This window comes from Rhinoderma darwinii, chromosome 4, assembly GCF_050947455.1.
Source record: "Rhinoderma darwinii isolate aRhiDar2 chromosome 4, aRhiDar2.hap1, whole genome shotgun sequence".
In the NCBI taxonomy this organism is placed as follows: Eukaryota; Metazoa; Chordata; class Amphibia; order Anura; family Rhinodermatidae; genus Rhinoderma; species Rhinoderma darwinii.
In genome coordinates this window covers 60,965,312-60,990,860 of record NC_134690.1, presented here as the reverse complement: position 1 = coordinate 60,990,860, position 25,549 = coordinate 60,965,312, and positions in this window count along the sequence as shown.

Below are 25,549 nucleotides of genomic sequence, written 5' to 3'. Positions count from 1 at the left end.
AAAGAAATATTGTATTTCTTATAATAACCATAATATTAATAAATAAAAAACTGAGAATGCTACAATTTTTAACAATTTTTAACAATGTAAGAGTAGGTGGATGTCCCACATGCATTTTGACAGGACACGGGTCCTTTGTTAGGCCCTGGGCTGTCTTTATAAAACCATTAGCCCCTTGGCCTGAGACTGACGGAGAGCAAACAGAGGGAGCCCCTTCCCTTTTCTTACACCAAATAGCTACCGCAATCAGTGTTTATCGTCACATTTAAGGGCTTAAAAGGTCGGGATCAGGTCGGCCCAGCAAGAACTCCTGTTATTAGGACAGCAGTCAATCAGAACTCACTCAGGCAAAAATGTAATATAGTTATTATATTTCCCCTAAATACACCACTTTATGTTCACATCTATCTCATGGTTTCCATTAATAAAGTAAACCCCAATGCAGTGCCAGATCTGTCACATTATAGATACCACCGGCACCTAACGGACACCTTTGATTTACAATGAGGTTCTTCGGGTTCTGTCATGGTGTCTGTCATTTTCACGGGAAGATTAGTGTTGCATGCAACTCTGTTCTTCTCTTCAAATCTGATGGAATATGTGATAAAGGCTTCTAAGGGAGCTTCCTGCGCAGATGTCAGAGCCTTAAGTTATGTATCATAGGCAAATTTGGTGTGAAAGTCTCGGGAAATTTGCAGCAAATCTGCAGCTGGTTAGTCCCATTGTAATTCAACTTTAAATTCTGCAGCACCGTCATTATTCCACGCGGATACTTTCCAGAGCATGCGAACATGGTCTTGGGCACATGTCCTGAATGTCTGTTGGTAAATGTTGCCGTAGCTACTGTACAAGAATAATTTGTTGAGGGATGTTCAGTATTGAAGGCCTCTAACCTAGCTACAGTATATTACAATAATCTACACTTTTGGTAAAAATAACCTAGTTTAATGTAATTGGAGCATAGACAACTTCCAATGTAAATGTACTTTAATACGAGCCATCTGTGCATTCATGTTGCTGTAATGTACATGATAAATCAATAAATTGGCAAGTTTCACAAAAGGAAAGCATTATGAAGAAATTGTGAAATGCATGACAATCAGTCACATTCATAGACTCTAACACTTGAGCCCATATGTTGCTTGGTAATTGCGGAGTCTCAGTTAATGTATGTTGGCACGTCAACATGCACAGGGTTTACTTGCCAAACTTAGTTTATGTCACTTTGCAAGGAATGGCAGAAAAAGTAAAATATGCATTGGAAGTATCATCGTCACCTTAAACTTTTACATCAAATTTCTGGTAATCTGTAGAGTTTATTTTTAAACTTGATTAAAGCTTTTAAAACTGTTTAAGTATGTATGTGACTACTGTATGTTTTATGTTATTAAAGCGGAAATACATCTTATTTAATAAAGTACAAAAATTGTATAATAAAATAAATTCCAAATTGAAACAGGTCTCTTTGTACTCTCTAAAGCACTAGGAAAACCCTTCAGTACTGCTAGGCTTTTTTCTGTAACTTGGATAAATCAGTAACTGTATGACATCTGTACTCTGATTGGCTTTTTCAGGGTCAGCCTTAGCTTAGGTGGTGCCACGTGTGTTACCTTCTGTTGGTGCCCTTCCCATATGGTGCACTGTCAAAGAAAACAAATACAAATGCAGTTCCATACATTGGCCAAATAACACTTGAATAAAATTGCTTAAATAACAATGCTATACAGCAGCATACACTGCAAAAATAACATTGTGCAGAGCCTAAGCAGCAGTGCCAAACAACATCTTAGTTGATTTAAGAGAGAAGGAAGGGGGCTGGCACTGTCAAACCAGAGGTTAATAGTTGAATGGAGATTCACAATGGGTCTAAGTGATGTGGAGTAAGGGCCTTGACTAAGCGTGTATGCACGCGAAATGGCCATAAGCTTACTCCACATCATTTAGACCAAGAACTTGTATAAAGAAATTCATTGCCAAGTCGGTGAGTGCCTCAATTTTTTCTAATTTAGATTTCAAATAACGTCTTAGTATACCTAAATAACACCACACAGTGCTTAAATAATATCAACATACCATGACCAAACAGTACCATCCATAAAATAATCTAACAGTGCTACACAAATACTACTACTATACAGATTTGCCCTGCTCCGTCCAACAGGGAAAGCTGTTTCCAATGGTTAATTGGGTTATTTCCTTAAATAAGCTATTCCCATCTCAAACATTTATGGCATATCTACAGCTGCAGTGAGTCACTGTATCTCGTTTAGAGAAAGTGATCTGATTGGTCTGCCTTTACTTAAAAATCCCTGCCCTCAGAATTCGAGCGTCAAAGTATTTCCTCAGTCTGTGTTTGCTTGTATTTAATCCTGTTAGTTGGTTAGTTTCATCCTGTTTTATTCTGTTCTTTTCTGCTTGCGTAATTTCCCTGAGTTTGCAATCAGTTTGTGCTATTTTTATTGCCTCTGATTCCTAGTGTTTGTCTGGGAGCTGTGTTAGGGATAGTTTTTGCAGATCAGGGACTCCATTAGGGACAGTCTTTAGGGCAGTGAGTGTTAGTGGTGTGGAGTTAGGGTCAGTGCTTAAGGATAGATATATAGGGAGAGCTAGTAAGTGTTATCGTGTTATCATCTATCATTATCCATTTGAGTTTTATCACCCATCATCTGTGGTTACCATCATCCAACTGTTATCATCACCCATCAACCGTTAGTTCCCATCATCAGTCTGACATCTTTATTTTGTTCCATCCCTGTCTTCAATCTTTTAAGTCCCTGTTTCCTAAATTTGCATAAATCCCTTCTATTCGACTGTCTGGTTATGTCACAATTCAGCTCTACTGTAGATCTGCCGTCTTGTGGCCAACCGGCGTCGTTACATAGAGAGAGAGGCAAATGAGACGACCAATTTTTTTAGATGTGTGATAAAATGTTTGGAACAATGTTTGGACCAGGGCCAAGAATAGGGATATGTAGAGTAGGTGGCTACCTAGGGTGCCATTGAGGGTTTAAGAAAAAACTAAATTCTCTTCCTTTAAATTTCTCTGTACGACCAATTGGATGCTGTAGGATGCTGTAGGTCCTGGGATACCATAAAAACTTCCCTTTAGAGCATTGGCAAGCACATGCGCCTGTCAAACAGGAAGTAAGTAGCACTTTGTGACAGGAACCCACTATAAGCAATTGGCACCTCCCAGTAACGGGAAGGAGTTGCATGCAGGGAGTAAGCATTGGGTGTCGCTGTATACATATAATATATGTGTAACGTCTATGGCCACGGACCGTCGTCCTGACTTACCCTCTGACGGCCGTGGCTATGGACGAGCGAGTTGCCGGCGGCATCTCCCTCCTGGGTGACGCTGGCACTCACTTCCTGGTTCGGACACTGTCTCCCGCAGGGTGCGCGCGCCCATGCGTGCATGGCCTTAAAGGGCCAGTACGCTCACAGTTGCAGAATAGCTGCAATTAGCCCAGAATGCCTCTGGACTATAAAAGGGGCTCTGCCCTTTCAATCATTGCCTGAGCGTTGTTGTGTTACCTTAAGTTTGTCCTTGCAAATAGTCTCCTAGTGTTTTCCAGTTCCCAGTGTTTCCCATTCCTGCTGCCTGTACCCTGTATCCCGTGCTACCGTGCCTCTGTGCCTTCAAGAGTTGGAGTCATGTTGTGCCCTCCGCTGCATCTATTGTGTCGCACCCCGCCGGGTGTCTGTCTACTGTCGGAGCCTCATCTTAGCCTGAAACCACCGCTACTGTCTACGTTGCCTCAGGTACCCTTTCAGAACTATAGACATTGCATTATACCTGTTTGGCCAGCTGCTATCTCGCTACGCGGCACTGCCCAGTGGGTCCACACCCCGCGCCGTGACAATATGATAGATGAGACATAGAGCTTCAGGTGCTGGGCTGGCAGATCCTGATACCGGTACTGCATTGAGAACTACACATGTGCACAGTGGATTGTGGTGGAGGAAAATGGGGAGTTTTAATTATTAATAAAAATGCTATGGATTGATGGAGAAAGGTATCAATCAAATGAATGAATAGTTATCTAACACACAGACATTCTGAACTTCTGGCACCGGCCAATCACTTTGATAATAAAACTACACAGCAATGTATTTTGATCTCAATGCCAGGAGATCAGCTTCAGCTGACATAACAAAAAGCAATACAGTTCAGGGAGTATTTAAATCCTTTCAAGTTATACAGAATACAGGATAAGTTTGTAATGAAACACAAAAGTATAGGATAGGAAAAAAGTGTGACCACAGGAAGTCAGTAGCTATTTTATTTCTCTCTCTTTTTCAAGTTCTTACCTGATCTGCCAAATATATTTTTGTCTTGATGAAACCTTTCTGACCTCATGCCACTCTCTGCCTATAAATACCATACAGCTGACAAAGCCTAATATGTTATACAAGCTTAAAATACATATCCATCTCCTCAGTTATCAAATAAAATAGAATATTTTGCAACTCTGCAGAGACAGTGCTTTATGGCTTTCAGAACTATTAATGACTCCCTTTTAGACCATTTACTTTATAGACTGCTGCATTGAGAGGAAACGTAAGACCAAAACAATTTAATGTCACGTATTCCAGTACTACCTAAGGACTATGCTAAACAAATCCATTTATTGTATGCGTGCCTGAGGAGATAACCTCAGAAGACCTTTCAGTAGATATATAATAACTGCACTTGCTGGTGATCTGAAAGTTTGTGTTGGTTTTTCAAAAACTCCAGAAAAAAAGCAAAAAGTCAAAACATCATTCCCTCTAATTGTATTCCTACTACTTGATCCATAACTTGCAGAACTTAAAGGGGTATTCCATTTTTCATCAAACAAAGTTATTCTTTGCATAATGAAAAGTTATACCATTTCCTAATATACTTTCTGTATCAATTCCTTATGGTTTTCAAGATTTCTGCTTGCTGTCATTCAGTGTAACCCTTAATAGTTTACTTCCAGTGGATATAATGTGCCCCGGTCGTAATGATCACACAGGTGCAGGGCTCGTTACAAGACACAGCTATGATAACTGTATTATAACCGTATAGAGCACTTTAGTGTCCATGATATAACAGGACAGATTTGTATCCACTCAAGGCTTATATCGAATGACAGCAAGCAGAGATCTTGAAAGACGTGTGAAATTGATGAACAAAGCTAATTGGAAAATGTAATAATCTTTTATTGTACAAAGAATAACCTTTATTTTTTTGAATTGTAATACTCCTTTACTTTATACATCGCCGTGAAGAATCGATCCATAAAGTATCTTGAAAATTTTATAACTTTTCATTATACAATAAATAACCTTTGTTTGCTGAAGCTGTAAGACCCCTTTAACCTATTATAAATGAGGACCTACAGTACTGCAGGATACTAATAGGACACCAGTGTTGATAGGGTTTGGAAAATGTAGAGTTAAGATGTATACAGAAATCATAAGGTCCCCATAGCAAAACTTAGCATGGCTTCCCTTCACCCAGTACATAATAATACTGTTTGTCTGCAGCCACCTCTAGGGGGCGCTCACTGCATATGAATTTATACTGCTACCATTGAACTCAATAAAAGCTGTTAAAACGTACATGCACTGAGCTCCCCCCATGATGGCTGCAGGAAAATGCTATGACTGTTGGGAAGCAATGGAGCGGTCTGCCTCTATGGTGAGTACACCACTGGGGGTCTTGCTAGGATCATACAAAAATCAGGGGCACAAGACAAAAGCATGTTTGCCTCTACTAAAAAAAAAGTCATATAGCATTCCTCTAAGTATACTGTTACCAAATAATACCACTATAGAAGGACCAAGTAACTATTACCACCATGTTGTAACTGAATAATGCTACACTATATTGGTCTACACAAAGACCAGTAGTACCAATAATTCCGCCACAGCAAGACCATATACACCGCTGTAAAGTCTGATTAATACCACCATATTGTTACTGGAAAAAACCCTGCTATACAAAGACTAATATTACCACCAATATATCGTAAACATATAACTTTACACAGGCGCTGTGCAGTCTATACAGTACAGGTAAATCCAATGACTTACAGGTCATTCACTGACTGAAGTCGTTCACTTTCCCTTTTCTTCTCTATCTGGTTCCCACTGTCATAAAGACCTATTCCGGCCACGTTTTGTCTCTGCAGAGTTTGCTGCCGAGACATCTTTGACTCCTTGCTTTTCTAGCACCCCCCTACCTTTTTTTTATTACCCCTACACCTCCCCTAGCCTTTTTTACCTTGTGAGCCACATTCAATTTTGAGTGATGGCCGTGAGACGCAATTAAGCAAAAACTGCTAACATATTAAACGTAGAGAAACACAAAATAATGACATTTTCATTTGAAGGTAAATATTTCATAACACACACTGGTATACTACCACCCAAATTGGCACTTTTCTGGGGATAGGCTATGTCAGAAATATTGTTAATATGGATGGTGGATGTCATATTGTTGTAAGAGCATATGGTTATAACTCAGAGTTCCTATGGTGAGCCACATAGCAAGGGGTTGCGAGCCACATGTGGCTGCCGAGCCACTGGTTGGGGACCACTGCTCAATCTGCCCCAAACAGTAATAGTACCACCTTTTGAGTCGCAATCAATTGTGATAAAGTCACAACACGGTGTAGGTATTCATAAGAAACCTTTTATTGCAATTATGTCAGAATAGAGTGAGTGAGACTGAGCATTATGATGATATCACAATACTATGTGGCAGATTTAATTGTTGTTGCGCTAGAATTCTTGCCTAAGTTGTGTTTTGGTGTTCTCGCGCAAATCTATTTCGACATTTTTTTTATTTAAATGTGCCAAAAAGAACAGATATTTGCACTTTACTAGACACATCTCCAAAGTGTCTAGAAAAGGGGGCATGGCTTATCATAAAGGGGCGGGCAAAAAGCTAAAAAGGAGTTGGTATAAGGACAAGTGTCTAACATGTCTGGCAAGAAGCCAAATTTATCAAAGGGGCGCACGTTGTATGATAAATTTGATGTATCTTCTGACTGCCTGGTCTATGTTTACGGTGCCTAAATGTTAGACAGCATTAGTAAATCTGCCCCTATGTATTTATAGAGAGCGCTCTATGATCATGTGATGATACCGTAACAGTGTGTGTGTCTTTATAGGGTGCGCTCTGTTGTGATGTCACAATTGTATATGTGTGTAGGGGTTAATTAGCATAATTATTGCTTACATTCCCAGGACTCTGGCACTATTTGATGGCTGCATGTGATACCTGAACTGCACTGATCATAGAGATCAGTTCCTGGTCTTATGTAAACAGGGTGCATTACACAGCTGCTTCTCATGAGCAGAGAAGGGTTGCTGATCATGGTTACAAGGTATAACTTCCTATCAGCGTGGCCTACTGGGTAAAAGAGGAGGAAAACACTATAGACCAAGCAGCAGTGCAATGCTAGTTCCACTAGGGGTTAATCACATGTTATTAAACTCACCCAACCACCTTAGACCATGTTACACAGGAGATGTGTAACTACTAACTGTGGTTGTATTCTAGCAACACCACTGGTCACAATAGTGACCAGTGGATTTGTTAGAGGCGTGTGTCTAGTGGTCTGTTGTGTATCTCTATTGTGCAAGAATCACCTAGTATGTATGTGTTAATAGGCTGCGCTATATTGTGATGATGTTACAGTACTGCGTGCACTTAGTTACAGGTTGCGCTCCATTGTGATGATGTCACTATAGTGCAGGGGTCTCAAGCACGCGGCCTGCGGGCCACATGTGGCCCCTGGGGCTGTCATCTGTGGCCCGCGGGACACAGAGCCGCTAGCATCGGTTCTGCTTAGAGACTGTAATTCCCTGACATCACTGTCCACATATGAACAGCGATATCTGGGGCTTCCCTAGAGCCGGAGTCCCGTGCAGAGCGCTAGTATAGGTTCTGCTCCGGGACTCTGTGGAATTCTCTGACATCGCTGTCCATATATGGACAGTGTGTCAGGGTCTTCCCCAGAGCGGAGTCCTGGGCAGAGCGCTTGTATCGGCTCTGCTCCGGGATTCTGTGGAATTCACTGACATCGGTGTCCATGTTTGGACACACGATGTCTGGGGCTTCCCCAGAGCGGAGTCCCGGGCAGAGCGCTAGTACAGGCTCTGCTCCAGGACTCTGTGGAATTCCCTGACATCGCAGTCCATATATGGACAGTGTGTCAGGGTCTTCCCCAGAGCGGAGTCCCGGGCAGGGCGCTAGTATAGGCTCTGCTCCGGGACCCTGTGGAATCATCTGACATCGCTGTCCACATATGGACAGTGTTGGCAGGGTCTTCCCCAGAGCGGAGTCCCGGGCAGAGCGCTAGTATAGGCTCTGCTCCGGGACTCCGTGGAATTCTGTGACATCGCTGTCCATATATGGACAGTGTGTCAGGGTCTTCCCCAGAGCGGAGTCCCGGGCAGGGCGCTAGTATAGGCTCTGCTCCGGGACCCTGTGGAATCATCTGACATCGCTGTCCACATATGGACAGTTTGTCAGGGTCTTCCCCAGAGTGGAGTCCAGGGCAGAGCGCTAGTACACTCTCTACTCTGGAACTCTGTGGAATCTTCTGACATCGCTTTCTACATATGGACAGCGATGTCTGGGGCTTCCCCATGGCTGGAGTCCCGGGCAGAGCACTAGTATAGTCTCTGCTCTGGGACTCTGGGGAAGCCTCTGACATCACTGTCCATACATCGACAGTGATATCAGGGGCTTCCCCAGAGCAGGAGTCCCAGTGATGTCAGGAGCACAGCTGGAGTCCCATTAAGAGCCTACTAACGCTCTGCCAGGGACTCCAGCTCTGGGGTTGCCCCTGACATCCATATATGGACAGTGATGTCAGGAGCAGAGCTGGAATCCAAAGCAGAGTGCTAGAAGCGGCTCTGCTCGGGGACTCCAGCTCTGGGCAAGCCCCTGACATCACTGTCCATATATGGACACTGATGTTAATGGCTTCCCCAGAGTTCCGGCGCAGAGCCTATACAAGTGCTCTGCTCCAGGACTCCGGCTTTGGGGTGGCCCCTGATATCACATTCCGGTCCAGGAGAATCCCCTGACGTCACTGTGTATGGACAGTGATGTCAGGGGATCCAACAGTAGAGGAATCCCCATCCAAAGCGTCGGCAACGCTCTGGCTTGGGATTCCACTCCTAGAGGGAGCCCCAATGGAGCTATCTACTTGGAGTGTGTGTGGAATTATCTGCAGAGGGCACTGTGACAGCATCTGCGGAGGGCACTGTGGCAGTATTTGCGGAGGGCATTGTGGCAGCATCTGCGGAGGGCACTGTGGCAGCATCTGTAGAGGGCACTGTGGCAGCATCTGCGGAGGGCACTGTGGCATTATCTAGGGGTGTGTTGCATTATCTACAGAAGGGCACTGTGGCATTATTTACAGAGGGCACTGTGGCATTATCTACAGAGGGCACTGTGGCAGCATCTACAAAGGACTCTGTTACAGCATCTACAGAGGGCACTGTGGCAGCATCTACAGGGGGCACTGTGGCACTATCTAATAAGGGGCTGCCCAATCTTGACATGTGTATCTGCCAAACGCTGCTAACTGAGCCGCCGGACTGCATTTAGCGACACTTAAACTGGAAAACTGGATTGTTGAAATAAGCATGTGGAGAAATCTCTCAAATTTTTAACCTAGCGGTATTATTATAGTAATGTATTATTATTATTATTATTATTATTATAGTAATATAGTGTTATAGTAGTTCAAATAACTAATTGATTAACAATAATTTTGTATTGTACCAAATTTGAAAGTAATGTGGCCCGTCAACTTCCCATTTTTTCAATAGGTGGCCCACTTAACCGGCCGAGTTTGAGACCCCTGCTATAGTGTGTATATGTATATACTGTATATATAAGCTGTGCTTTCGTGAGAAGATGTCACAGTTGTATGAGAGAGTGTTTTTACAGACATTGCTCTTTTGTGTGATGTCTCAGTACTGCGGGTTTATCTGTAGAGTGCGCTCTACTGTGATGATGCAACAATGGTAGTAATGTCACGACTTAGCAAAACCCTTCAGAAACACAGGAGATAGCTTTCCTCCTCAGGAGAGTAACTATAGGGAGTGTTAGGGTTGCAGTCACACCTTGGCCATGGAGCCTGAGGAGGCCTAAAGCCTATGTACACAATTAGTAAGAAGTTTTTTGTTTTATTAAATCAATGTGTTAAGTGTTTTAAGGCGATTTTCAAATGTACTTTTATTAAAAAATGTTTTTACTTTTTACGATACAGCTTCTATGTATCCTGTAAATAGAAGCTGTATCACTCTCAGTCGATTCCGTCAGTTTAGCTCTCGGCTGAGAGCAGGTCCTGAGTGTCTCTGACACACAGGATTCAGCAAGTATCCATCACATCTAAGTTCATAAATGATGCGTAGAGTCTGGATAAGGGTGTGCAATGTATCCCCCTCCCTTAGTGTGAGTAGGATAGTGCAGCTCAGTCGAAGACAGCCAAAAAAACGCAACAGCAGCAAACACCAGTTACCTGCCTTCCAAGGTTGCTAGGTTGGCGTGTTTCCTGCTAAATTGGGCTGCCCAGTGGCTTTTTATGCCATTAACCCGCCCAAACTTAGTTCTTAGGCCTTCGGGCAGGTTGATAGTGTTTTCTATATAACAAGTAGAGCCAGAAGATGGCCGCATCACTGGCAGAGACTCTCTCCTGTAGCTGGAATCTGTAGCTGTCACTGTTTTCAGGAACATTGGTTGTCATTATATCTTGGGGCACATTGACTCTTAGTATTTTCAGGGTTACTGTGGTTGTCCCTGTATTTTGGTACAATGTGGCTGTCACTATATCTGGGGCACTGTGTCTTTCACTGTAATTGGGGAGACTGTGGCTGTCACTGTATTTGAGAACGCCATACTTTATATGCTAAAAACATGTTCTATCCTGCATCATGCAATAAAATGTTTCATCTATTTTTTTTTTTTTTACTATAATGTGTGCGTGTTTACGATGTAAACATTGGGCTACTTTTGGGCTATTTTTTCTGATCGACTTGCGGATTTGGAAATTTAGACCTGGCAACTCTACTGCCTATCCCTCCGAGTCTCCTTTAGCTTAAACAACTCATATCAGCCATTATCCTAAGTTGTAGAAATTGGGATCTGACACATTTTGATTCCCTGAGGTAAAGAAAATCAGTGTTCTACATCTAGTGAATAGTTTAGTACAGTCAACTGGGAGTCAGAAAATGTAACCAGGTGGCAATCTCATCAGAAAGGGCAAGATAACGTCTCACAAAAATTGGAAGGTTGTCCAAAGTTAGAATTTGTTCAGTTGCCTTTTACTCAAGTAAGTAAAGAGGTTTACCTTGTCCTTAGAAATCAAATTTGAATTCCAAATATTCAATCAATATTTGCTCCGTGTATTAAAAAATGGTGCAAAAGAGGATTTTTTTCTGATAGTCCAGGCCTTCAATTACATAACTAACTTACATATGTAGGGCCAGGTAGCTCACTGTTGCAGGAATGCTTGATCTGTCCCCTAACCATAAGGCCCACTAGTTTCCTAATGTAGAGTCATCAAAGAAATACTGCTGGGCTACCAAGAGGTCCACACATCCAGGGAGATAGATTTGCTACTCGGGCAAGTCCACCTGACCCCACCACAGCGAAAAGAGAGGCCTCCCACCTACTCCTATTTTAACCTATTTCTAGCCAGGGCCCTACAGTCAATCAGCAGCATGCTTATACAGCACAGTACCAATAGTAGGCAGGTTTTCACCTGTTTTGGGGTCAGAAAAAAAGGGTTTATGCTTAGTTTACTTCTGCGCTAGGTTCCCGTTCCGTCGGAACAGGACTCTGACTGACACAAACGGAAACCAAAGGTTTCCGTTTCCATCACCATTGATTTCAATGGTGACGGATCCGGTGCCAATGGTTTCCGTTTGTCTCAGTTGTGCAGGGGATCCGTCGCTTTGACGGATTCAATAGCGTAGTCGATTGGCACCGGATCCGTCACCATTGAAATCAACCTTTGGTTTCCGTTTGTGTCAGTTAGGGTCCCATTCCAACGGAAAGCTCAGACGAAACGGGACCCTAGCGCAGATAAGAATGAAGCCTAAGTCATATGTTCCTTGAGAACTCAGATGTTTTTGAGAGGATTTTTTTCCTGTTTATCAAGTACCATTTCTGTCTGGTCTATCTGGATCATTTACTGGTTCTACTCCAGACACTCTGGTTAAAAATGTGATAATGTTTTATAGTTAATGTAGAAAAGTTAGTACTCCAATCTAGCAACTCTCTGGTTTTCCTGGCATTTTCTATAGACATGTTAGCCTTCTCCACAGAAATACCACAGAACAAATAGGTTGACTTTAAAGCAATGCGTGAGAATAGTCTTTCATTAAGTGAGTTTGCAGCTTTGTTATGGAGGATAGTGACCTTAAAAAAACAGTTTCAGGGATAATCCATTAAAGTGCAGAGAGGTTATTCCCCCGCTATTAAAAAAAAATAGGAATGGGGGCCCATAGAGAGTTGCCAGGCTGAAAGTTGAGAAATCACTTGAAAAGAATAATTAGCTACTGTTTGCTCCTTGTCTTCTGTTTTCAATGGAGACAAGGTCAGTGGTCATAACCTTACAGCCTTGAGTTGTTTGTGAACGTCTATATGTATGTATTTATAGGTTGCACTTGTTGTTGCTATTGTGATACTGTTTTGTCCTATGTGGACTTGACTAACCTTCCGTTAATATGTATTTACAGGGTGCTCCCTGTTGTTATATCACAGTACTGTGTGTGTATTTAAAGGCTGCATCCTATCTTGATGAGGTCACAATACCTTGTGTGATTTTTGGGCTTTGCTTCATTGTAATTTAGTAACAATATTGTATGTGAATATTTGAAGGCTGCATTCTCTTGCAATTATGTCAAGATAGCATGTGTCTGATTTTATAAGCTTTGCTTTATTGTTATGGTCACAATACTGTGTATGTATTTATAGGCTGTGCTCTGTTTGTCACGGTCACAGGGTATGTGGACCCACTAGGCCGCTCCGCTGTAGCGGAGAGGCAGCTGACCAGATCTCAGTCTATACAAAAGTCTATAGCAGGTCGTAACACTCGGGTACCTGAACTAGTCCAGACAGTGGCTGTGGCTTCAGCACAGATGGAGGTCAGTGCAGCAGGTTGCGCCAGACGTGGTGGACAGTACAAGATGTGGCAGAAGACACTGGACGTGGCAGAAGACACTAGATGTGGCAGAAGACACTGGACGTGGCAGAAGACACTGGACGTGGAAAACGACTGCAGGTGCAGTAAGACATGACTCCAACACTAGGAGGCACAGGCAGGGCCGGCGTCAGCACCTGGCGAACCCGGGCAAGTCCCGGGGCCAACTGCTCTTGTAAGGGCCCACTCGGCCGCTGACTGCTTTACGCCGCCAAGTGCCAGTGAGAAGACAGTGACGGGAGTCGGGACCATTCAGCTCGTCGTGGGACCGTGTTAGGTGAGTTTGTTTTAATTATATTTATTGGAGCAAAGGCACCAAACTGGTCGGGGGCACAAAACTGTGATCTAAAACTTTCACATGGGGGCATAAACTGGGGCAGGGCAGAAACTGGAGAAACTTGACTTGACTTTTAGATGGGAGAACAACAACGGACTAACTTCTATATGGGGGCATGTATGTAAGTAGCAGGCTTAGATGCAGGGCCCCAGCAGACTGTAATCTTATACTGTATAAGATTTCTGTCTGCTGGGGGCCCTTTATCTAAGCCTACCTTAGATACATGGTCTAACAGACAGCATCACACATTGGCCCTGTATCTAAGCCTACTACATGTGTTAGTCATTTTTTTTGTGTGTTTGTGTTTTTTTACAGGTTTGGTCATTGGAATACGACAGATACGAGGACTACTTCGATGACGTCTTTTTTTATTTTCAATAAAATGGTTAACACGGTCGGGCACTGGGGCGGCTGCAGGCTGGTATTATTAGGCTGATGGTCGGGTGCTGGATCGTACTCTGCTCTCCCCGGCACCCGGGTTAGCAATAGCCTCTGCTCCGGCTAACACTAAACCTTAGTAATGGATGTTGTCAATCAGCCAGTGGCCATTACTAAGGTGGTAGTAATAACGTTTTATAAAATACAAGGACATAGAAAAAATATTGTATTGAAATAAAAAAAAAACACACAACCCTCATTAACCATTTTATTGAGAATAAAAAAAGCCATCATCGAAGTAGTCCTGGAATCTGAAGAAGTCCAACAACCGAACCTGTAAAAAACACAAACACAAAAAAAAAATAGTAACACATAACAAAGCAATTAGATACATACACATGCACACATTTTTTTTCGGAGGTGGACGTATGTTAGTACAAGGATTCTTACTGCTGGGGCCCTGTATCTAAGTATATCATGTGTGATACTGTCTTCTGGGCCATGTATCTAAGCCTATCATGTGTGATACTGTCTGCTGAGACAATGCATCCAATTCTATCCAGCGGTGTAGCTATAGGAACCTTAGGGCTAATTCAGACGAACGTATAATAGGCCCGTGCAACGCGCGTGATTTTCACGCGCCCCGCATGGACGTATGTTAGTCTATGGGGCCGTGCAGACTGTCCGCGAGTTTCACGCAGCGTGTGTCCGCTGCGAAAAACTCACGATATGTCCTATATTTGTGCATTATTCGCACATCACGCACCCATTGAAGTCAATGGGTGCGTGAAAATCACGCGCAGCACACGGAAGCACTTCCGTGTGACGCGCGTGATTCGCACAACAGCAGTAAAAACTATGCTTTTCTGTTTACAAACATACAGAGTGTCATAATGATGGCGGCTGCGCGAAAATCACTCAGCCACGCATCATACGCCGCTGACACACGGAGCTGTTAAGTACCTTTTGCGCGCGCAAAATGCACACGCTCGTGTAAATCCGGCCTTAGTCTTATAGATATGCTGTCTCTAACATGTATGTAAAAATGTATTTATTTTTCGGGGGAGGGGGGTAAATATATGTCTCGGGGCTTGTGCCCCTGATCTTTTAAGACCCTAGCAATGCCCCTGGGCCTAACTAATATATAAGGGCACAAATTAGATCTAAAAAATATATAGGGACACAATGGGCGACTTACTAATATATTGGAACACAACTAATATATGGGGGCAAGAAAGATAACTATTCTTTAGGGGCAAACATCGGACATTACTACTGTGTGGGAGCACATAGGGTGGTATTACTGTGTAGGGAGTAGAAAGGTGGCACTAAAACTGAACCATAGCTATTTTCTTAAAGGTTGCCTTTTTTTGGGGGTTGGTGCCCTGTAAGGGACAGTATAGGGGGTATTGGTAGAGACAGTTTATCAACATCACGTTTACCTCTTAGGGTATGTGCACACACACTAATTACGTCCGTAATTGACGGACGTATTTCGGCCGCAAGTCCCGGACCGAACACAGTGCAAGGAGCCGGGCTCCTAGCATCATACTTATGTACGATGCTAGAAGTCCCTGCCTCGCTGCAGGACAACTGTCCCGTACTGTAAACATGATTATACTACGGGACAGTTATCCTGCAGCAAGGCAGGGACTCCTAGCGTCGTATATAAGTATGATGCTAGGAGCCCGGCTCCTTGCACTGTGTTCGCTCCGGGACTTGCGGCCGAAATACGTCCGTCAATTACGGACATAATTAGTGTGTGTGCACATACCCTCATTCCTCCAGGTACTGAAATACTGAAGCCTACTGATACCAGGTCTTCCAGAAATCCCAACCTCTGTGTGACAGGTACATCAAGATTCACACATCGCAGAAACTATCTGGATTTATTGGCCCATGACTTACATGTGAATGGTGAGTGGTCCATGGTTACATCCTTCTGGCATTGTTTCTGCCTTTATACTGCCGCCGCTCGAGTTGCACCGCAAAGGGGCCCACTACGGTTATGTCACCCAAGGGCCCACATAAACCTGGAGCCGGCCCTGGGCACAGGAACACAGCACGAGATACAGGAATGGGTAACAGGGCATGGGTAACAACTGGAACAAAAAACACTAAGGGACCATTTGCAAGACAGCCTTGGGATATACTAACAACGCTCAGGCAATGATCAGAAGGGCTGGGGCCTTCTTATAGTCCAGGAAATCATATGAGTTGATGATGATGATTGTTGTTTACATGTGCGCGCACTGGCCCTTTAAGAGCGGGCACGAGCGTGCGCGCGCACCCTACGGGACACAGCGGACCGGAGCGGCAGTAAGTGCTGGCATCTCCTGCGGCCATGGACGCTACACTGTTATTATGATGTCAGATAACTGTGTCGGCGTATATTCATAGGCTATGGTATATTGCAATTATGTAACAATAGTGTGTAGATATAGACTGCGCTTATTGTGATGTTGCAGTATTGTGTGCTTCTTTATAGGCTGGGCCTTATTGTGGTGATATAACAAGTGTGTGTGTGTGTGTGTGTGTGCGTGCGTGCGTGTGCGCGCTCGTGCGTGCGTGAGTGTGTATGTAAATGGCATATGTATTGCTCCACATTGCTCCCACTCTGGTTCTTTTTGGTACATTTGTAGGAATTTGTAGTAATTTATTCCCTACATTTCTACTCCCATGCTTTTTGAACATTATTTTGTTTTCTTTTTTTGCTGTGGTATATTTGGGTCTCCTATAAGGATTAGAGAATTCCATGTATGTAGCATGGAAAAAGTAGTTTTACCACAAATAATAAAAAATTGCATTAGTGTGGAAGATTACTTAAAGCAACTCATGCATGGCAAAGAAATATTACTACACCCATATTATAAATCCTCATTTGACTTGCCCCAGCACAGTGCATAACGTCATGCTGCTTTACCATGGGGAGTATGTAATTCATAGAGGATGCCTGTTAGAACTATGCAGTAATATATTTGATTTTACCCTGTGACATTTTCACATGATCTTGAGTTATTCCAAAATCTTCAAACAAAAAAATGAGAAGACACCTGGGAACACTAAACTGAAACAACATAACCCATGTATTAAACAGGCCTCCTCGCTACATAAGCAGAATACGGTATTGGAAAATTATATCATTCTTCTTCAGGATCGGAAAATATATCAATAGTCCATGTGAACACATAAAAGACGTTTTTATATTTTGTTCATCATAAAATGTATTTTGTATTTCTTTTTTTCCCATAGTTTATTATAACACAAACATATTCTACAGCGCTGTACAGAGGCTTAACTTGAAGCTCCTGAACCCTCACCTACTGTGTGCCATGTATAATACTGGTGCCTATGGTCGCGCTTAGAAACCAGATTCTGGGTGCGATTGTTACCTCTACGCTTTCTATAGCTACGCCCATGACGCTGTATACAGAATACACTAGTTCCTATGGGCCTCACAATCTAATTGACCTAACCCAAGAAAACATACTCATACTGAAGCTGATTGGCTACAGAATACGAATAGATAAATCCAGAGGTGGACACATACTGCAGAGGGCCCTTGTGCAAAGAATGTGCCTGGGCCCCCATAACCTAACCATGCCCGGGCGCATATAAAACTATACAAATCTATATTGCACATTTTATTACTAGTTTAGAACACAAGTAACAAACATAAATAATGCAAATAATTTTCATATTTAACAATTGAGTATAACACAAAGCACTCATGTAACTAACTTATAATGACTTTATCTTGCTCATTGCACAGTCACTTATCAAGCAGGACTAACAGCTACGGAAACAACGTAGCTCACCGTGCTATCCTGCTTCCGTAACTGCCATTCACCTCTATGGGAGTTACGGAAACAGCGTAGCTCAGCCAGGTTTGCTGTTTTTCGGAACTCCAGACGATCCAATCAGAAAGTGGCCGGGAAGCAGCAGGAGCCGAGAAAGGCAGAACCGGTTGAGGGAGCCACATTCTAGAGATAGGCACAGGTCCCAGAGGTGGGACCCACATCTATCGGACATTTATAGCATATCCGGTGGATGTGCCATAAATGTTAAAGAAGGGCAAACCCCTTTTAACCCCTTAAAGACCAGGCCAATTTGAGTATTTTCATGACCATGGGATTACAGAGCTCGCCCCATTTCGAACCCTTTTGCTTAACCTTCCCTTCATACTGTCCACCCCCTTTCTTGCTTCCAGGCCTTTTTCCCTCCTCCCATGTCACTCTCCCATCCCCAGTGAGACACACGAGACAGTGGGTTGGAAAATTTCGGCCACAGCAGCCATTTTATTAACAAATTTACATGAACATAAAACATAACTTTATAAATAACATTACTAGGAAAGGGGAAGTCCTTGGAGCTCCAAAACTTTGGCGCCTAACTGCCCCCTGTATAGCTACTTACCCCCAGCCGTCTCCCTACAGGCTCAGAGGCACCTTTCTGCTCTGCAGTTGGCTTGCCAAGTATTTAAAACCACTCCCCGGGACACCACCCAGCAGGAGTCCAAAATACGCCCATCTCCATGAGCAATTATGTATTTGTTAGGGACCATACCTCTGAGGCTGGGTTCACACAACCTATTTTCAGACGTATACGAGGCGTTTTTTGCCTCGTTTTACGTCTGAAAATACGTCTCAAATACGTTGTCAAACATCTGCCCATTACTTTCTATGGGTATAACGCTGTATTGTTCCCACGACGCGTAATTTTACGCGTCGTACGGCAATTACGACGCGTAAAATTACGCCTCGTAAAAAGAAGTGCAGGACACTTCTTTGGACGTTTTTGGAGCTGTTTTCTCATAGACTCCAATGAAAACAGCTCCAAAAACGGACGTAAAAAACGCAGCGAAAACGGCGCGAAAAACGTCGCGAAAAATGCGAGTTGCTCAAAAAACGTCTGAAAATCAGGGGCTGTTTTCCCTTGAAAACAGCTCTGTATTTTCAGACGTTTTTGGTCACTACGTGTGCACATACCCTCATGAATCCCCCACTTCAAATTACCACCAACTCCAAGGACCCCCAATCCGCCACACGAGCATACTTAGACCACCTTTAAGTATGCAAGCCCCCACCATCCATCATTGCGCGCTCGATTCCTTCCTGAATCCGCAAAGCCCAAAGGTCAATGCCCACCGCATTCAGATGCACTCCGTCACCTAGCCAATACTTCCCTTGGCCATCCTCGAAATCGTAGTGCCGCACAAAAACCCCCCCGTTCTTTACCACAAAGCTGGAAACCGCCCGATTAACTTTCACCCGGGCCTTGTTTACGCGCTCTACCGAACGCGCATTTCGCCATACACTCCGCGGCACAATTTCCGACCAAATCACCTTCACCTTCGAAAAACAGGACCAAAGCCGGAGAAGGTCATACTTAACATCCCAAATTAGTTCTCTAAACGGACGAGTACCTAAGTCGTTCCCCCCCACATGAAGGACCAATAAATCAGGAACCCGATCCAACTGAGCATACCGATGGAAATCCGGCAAGACTCGACTCCACACCATGCCGCGCATGCCCAGCCACCGTATCACCACCGACGACCTTTGGAACCCCAGTTGCCGCCCATCTGGCCGCACATCAGCCCTTAACGCCCCCCAGTGCACATATGAGTGCACAAGAATCCACACCAGTGCAGGTGAACCATCTGAAATAGAAGAATAACAACGATGACACCAACCGAAAACAGCATGCTGAGACGAGAAAAACAAATCACATAAAGTGGAGACGCACGTAGGACTTATACCTCCCAGAATCCCAACGACCTATGCGCTTCACCACATCAGGCCCCAAACCCCATAACGCAGCCTCCGTGGCTGCCCCAATCCGAAAGGAGTGTGGTGAATAAATACCCTTATCCAAACCCAACACCTCCAAACATCTACGGAAGACAGCTGTAAACTGGCATCTTGACAAGAAGGCACCATCCTTATGACATAACAGCGGCCCCCCACTACACCCTCGTAGCGCGGCGTATTGCTCGTAGCATCTTACCGGGCACATCCCCGCCCTCGCCACAGCCCCCAGAACCACCCGTTTACCTTTTCCACTTTGATCCGATTTTGACCGCCTTACCCAGAATTCCACTCTCTCCCCCCCTCCTGTTACATCTCCTGCTTGCAAACCCCCCGCTCTCTTCTTGCTAGGGGAAATTAACTCACCCACTAATAAAGCTCCAAAAAACGCCCATGAAAAGGCCAACTGAAACAATGCTACCTCATAGCCCGAGAAACACACCCTCCCCAATACTTCACCTAACTGCTCTAAAAGCGCGAAAAAAAAACGGGCGACGGCCGTCCGGCCGCCCCGCCCCCTTTTTTCGAAACCCCTTCAACACCTGGACAATCAAGAAATCCTTAGTCACGTCCCCCAACCCCCTTAGTTTAAAACCAAAGGCCAAAGCTGACATGAAACGATTCACTTTAGACACTAACCAGCCTTCCACTGATACCCATCCCAAAAACCCCAGCAAAGCCACCACCTGTTCCTCCATCGACCCGACTTCGGGCGAACCTGTTAACCACGACACCCAGTCCCTCCACGCCGCGTCGTACGCCAACCATGTACCTGGCGCTAGAGAGGACTTGATCAAACCTCCTGCTGCTCGCAAACCACGTCCCAAAGCCATCCCGGGAACGCGACCCCTTCCAGATCCGCCTCCGGCGCCAACAGACGAAACCGCTCCCACTGTAGGCGAGAGAGAAAATCCGCGATGTCATTCTGTACCCCCGGAACGTGAACCGCAACAATCCACGCATTGAGTGACAAACAACGCAACACCAGACGCCGTAACAACCTCACCACCGGGGGGGGAAGAAGCCGTTACATTATTGATTGCCAACACCACCCCCATATTATCACAGTGGAACCGCACCTTGCTATTACGAAAACGCTCCCCCCAAATCTCCACCGCCACCACAATCGGGAAGAGTTCCAGAAGTACAAGATTACGAACCAGTCCCACAGACACCCATTCCTCCGGCCACTGCCCCACGCACCACTGTCCTTTACAATAAATACCGAAACCCACACTACCTGCAGCATCCGTAAACAATTCCCATTGCACATTATCCACCACCGGCGAGATCAGTAACGATTTCCCATTATACAAATTCAAAAACTCACTCCATACTGCCAAGTCATCCCGATGCTCCCGTGTCAACCGCACAAAATGGTGTGGGGCTCTAACCCCCGCCGTTGCTGACGCCAACCTCCTGCAAAAAACTCTACCCATGGGCATTATCCGACAAGCAAAATTAAGTTTTCCTAACAACGACTGCAAATCCCGCAGCTGAATCTTATGAAGCCGACCCGTCCTGCTCACTTCCAATCGCAGCGCATCCATCTTGTCCCTAGGAAGTCGACACTCCAATGCCACCGAATCCAGGGTAATGGCAAGAAAAACTATACAAGTACTGGGACCAACAGTCTTCTCCAGGGATAACGGAACCCCAAACCGCTGAGCCACCCACTGTATTGCCCCCAGCAAATTAGCGCACACCTCCGAACCCGCTGGGCCCACACACAGGAAGTCATCTAGATAATGTATGACCGACTCTAACCCTGCCACTTCACGGATTACCCACTCTAGGAACGAACTGAACGCCTCGAAGTACGCGCAAGACACCGAACAACCCATCGGGAGACACCGATCCATATAATAAGCCCCCTCCCAGTAACACCCTAACAGCCGCTGGCTGTCCGGATGAACCGGGAGAAGCCGGAAAGCCGATTCCACATCAGTCTTTGCCATAAGGGCCCCCGCCCCGTACCGTCGCACCCACTCAACTGCTGCGTCAAACTTCGTATATACCACCGAGCATAGCTCAGGAGCAATGCCATCATTTACAGACAACCCCCGCGGATGCGACAAATGATGGATAAGCCGGAATTTATTTGGCTCCTTTTTTGGAACAACCCCTAACGGTGACACAACCATGTCCTGAACGGGCCGAAACGGGAACGGCCCCGCCATGCGCCCTAACCCAACCTCTTTACGCAACTTGTCTGACACTACCTCCGGATAGTCCGTTGCTGACTTTAAATTCCGTAGGGAAAGGGGGACCGCATGAACTGGGGAAGCGATCACAAAACCAAACTGAAAACCACGCAACAATAACTCGCCTTTCTCCCTATACAGGAACCTATTTAGGTACGGCTCCATCTCTTCCCACCTCACCGGAGTCAGCCCCATGACCCCCACCACCTCCCCCTTTTCCTTTTCCTTTTTTGAAACACTTGGCGGACCCGTGCGAAGTCCCGCCGCAAGAGGAGCAAGAGTGCTTAAACTTACATCCCGCCCCAAACTTGCATTGACCGTCGTTAAACTGCCAGCACAAGCCCGCCCTTCCTCCTGTCCCTCCCCCCGATTGCCCCGATTGTCCTGAGGGGCCGGCAACACCAGCCCCCCCCCCTTGAAAGGACTGCCCGAACTTAGCCGGGGCCATCACTTTTAACCAAAGCCCAATGTCTTTATTATCCCATCTAATGTTGGGACGAACCGCTTTCCTCTGACGAAACTGTTCGTCATACCGCAGCCAAGTCTGACCCCCATACGACCGATGCGCCTCACCTATCGCATCCATGTACCCGAAAAGGGCAGAATAATTTTCCGGCGCCTTTTCCCCTATAACACTGGCCAGAATGGCAAACGCCTGTAACCAATTCACAAACGTCTGCGGGATTAAACAATATCGACGCTTCTCCTCCTCCTCCTTTTTACTTTCCCACCTTTTACCCTTGTCTAAATTAAATTTTTCCAGAGGAAGAAGCGAGAAGATTTCTACGTACTCATCCCTCCAAATTTTTTCTTTCACTTCGGTCTTCAAATGTGACCCCAACAACCCCTCAAAACAAACGTACACTTCGTCTTTAGCTTTATCATCTAACCTCATCCTATCCACATCCTTATCCTTATCAGTCTGAACCGCAACCGTCACTCCCCCGTCCTCGGGGGTTGCACCGATTCGCCCCCCCCCCCCGCTGCCGGGACCCACGGCGCAACCGAGGATGCAGCAGGCAACCTACCCCCCTCACAACGCGCTAGCAACGCCTTTACACAGCCAAGCAATTCCTGAACATCCACCCCCCCCTCTAACAGTAGACAACAACCCACTATTTTCAACATTCCTAACTGCCTCCCCTTGGGAACCCTCCCCAATCCCTGGGGATCTAAATATCGCTGGAAATGTATGTAATGGTGATATTGACTCACCAGACTGCATGGGCGCTGAGTTCCCACCAGCCGGGCGACGGGACCTCCACAACGACCTTCCTCAATCGGCACACCTCCATTTTCACCGGCCTCCGGACATCTGGGGCCTGAAGCTGCGCCGCAGGCTCTGCAGCCGTATGCACCGTCCTGGACCTCATAAGTATCGCATGACGTCAGGGGCTGTTCCGGCCTCCGCTCTCCCTCCACCGCAGCCCCCTCCCTCCGTCTCTGCAGCACCACCGATTGTGGCCTGCGTGACCGTCCGGGGACATCATCATGCTGACAGGCGGGCCGCCCGACTGGTGCATCGCCAGATCGGCCCGCCGCAAATCCACGTGGTGCTGACCTGGAGACGGGAGGCTGTCCCTCTGACCTGGGACCCTGCCCTCCACTCTCCGGAGGGCCCGACCGGCGACCGGGATTCCTCCCGGACCGGGACCTCCGCCCCCTAGCGGTGGAAGTGGAAACCCGGCCCGGAGCGTCCCTCGAGGGGCTCCCAAGCCTGCGTCGAGCCCTAGGCAAATTGTCCGGGGTAAGGCGCTCTGGCGGCCGCACCCGCCGCGACCGCCGGAGGGGGGATGTCATCACCTCTGGCGCTGCCTGCGTCCCGGCCGCACTTGTACCCTCTGCCTCCTCAAGCCCTGCCAACAACTCCGGCACCCATGCCGCCGGACCCGTCCTCCCGAGCTCCTCCTCAAGCCAGGCCATGCCCCGTTCTGCCACAGCCTGCCGCACTTGCTCCATCAGGGCCTGCATCACGCCTCAGGTCAGTACAAGGTCTAAACTGTTTTCCTGGGGCGTGAATGGCGCGAACCTGTCCCTCACCCACCCTATATGCCCTCTGTTAACCTCGCCCCCCTTCTCCTCCACCTTCCTCCCCCTCCTCCATTTGAACTTTTCACCTCATTCCTTCTCCCCTGCAACCCAGGTCATGTCTGCCTCCCCCAATCACTTCTTGATGTGTCCGGCTGTTTCTTTTTAGTTTTTTCCTCACTGCCTTCCAAAAGCCATAACTTTTCTATTTCTTTGTCGACATAGCCATATGAGGGCTTGTTTTTTGCAGGACAAGTTGTAATTTTTCATGGCACCATTTATTGTACCGCATAATGTACTGGGAATCTGAAAAAAAAATATTTGTGGGCTGAAATGGGCAAAAAACAGCAATTACACCATTTTAGAAAACAACATATTCACCTTATTATACAGGTTGATACGATTATGGCGATACCAAATTTATATGTCTTGTTTTATGTTTTACCACTTTTAAATAATAAAACAATTTGCTAGAAAAAAATTTTTTTGTGTCGCCATGTTCTGAGAGCCATAACGTTTTAATTTATTTATCAATTTAGAGGTGTGTGGGCTTAAATTTTGCAGGGCGAGCAGTAGTTTTCGCCAATATCATTTTTTTTTACGTCGTTCACCGAGCGGGTTGAGCTACGCTATACTGTGATAATTTGGACTTTTGCGGACATGGCAATACCACTTATGTTAACTTTTATTTTTTTAACATGGGTTTAGGGAAAAAATGGGAAAATTGTTTTTTTTTTTACATTTTATATACATTTTTTTTTGGAACATTATAAAAATCTTTATTTAACTCTTTTTTACTTTTTTATTAGTCCCCCCAGGGGACTTCAACCAGCGATCGTTGGATCGCTTGCATGATATACTGCAATACTAATCGAAGGCAAAGCTTCAGAGGAGTACAAAGATGGCAGACCGTGGGGCATTTATTAGGCCCCAGGCTGTAAATAACAACCATTGTAAACGGCTGATAGCCCCATGGGGGGGGGACGCGATGACGTGTTAGAGGGGGTGCTCCCCTGATTCTAACAATTTAAATGCCGCGGTCGCGATTGACCGCAGCATTTAAGGTGTTAAACTTGCGGAATCAAAGTGATCTTTGATTCCGCCTATTGCAGTGAGGTGTCAGCTGTATAACACAGCCGTCACCCGCTGAGTATGGAGCGAGCTCCATCCATACTTCCCCGTAATGCGTACTATTACATGGTGTTTCTCTAAGGGGATAACTGTCCCCCGAGCTCCACTCCGCTCCAAACATTTTCTACAGGCAGGGCAGCAACCACTACCTTATAGTTCTTTTTAATTTCAGTCAGTCCCCTTCACAACGCTTAGAACACACCCCTCCTAATATGTTTTCTAAGTAATAGATAGGCACGGTCGCACGGCAGACGGAGCGGGCCCCCTCCCACCCTGTGTACTTTCAGCAACTCACAGATCGGGCCCCCTTCCTTAACATATGTTATTGATGGCATCAATAACATATGTGAAAGAAGGAGGCCCGATCTGTGAGTTGCCGAAAGTACACAGGGAGGGAAGGGGCCCGCTCCGTGTTGCCGCACCGACCTATGTGCTGACCTAAGCGAACAGCGTTTA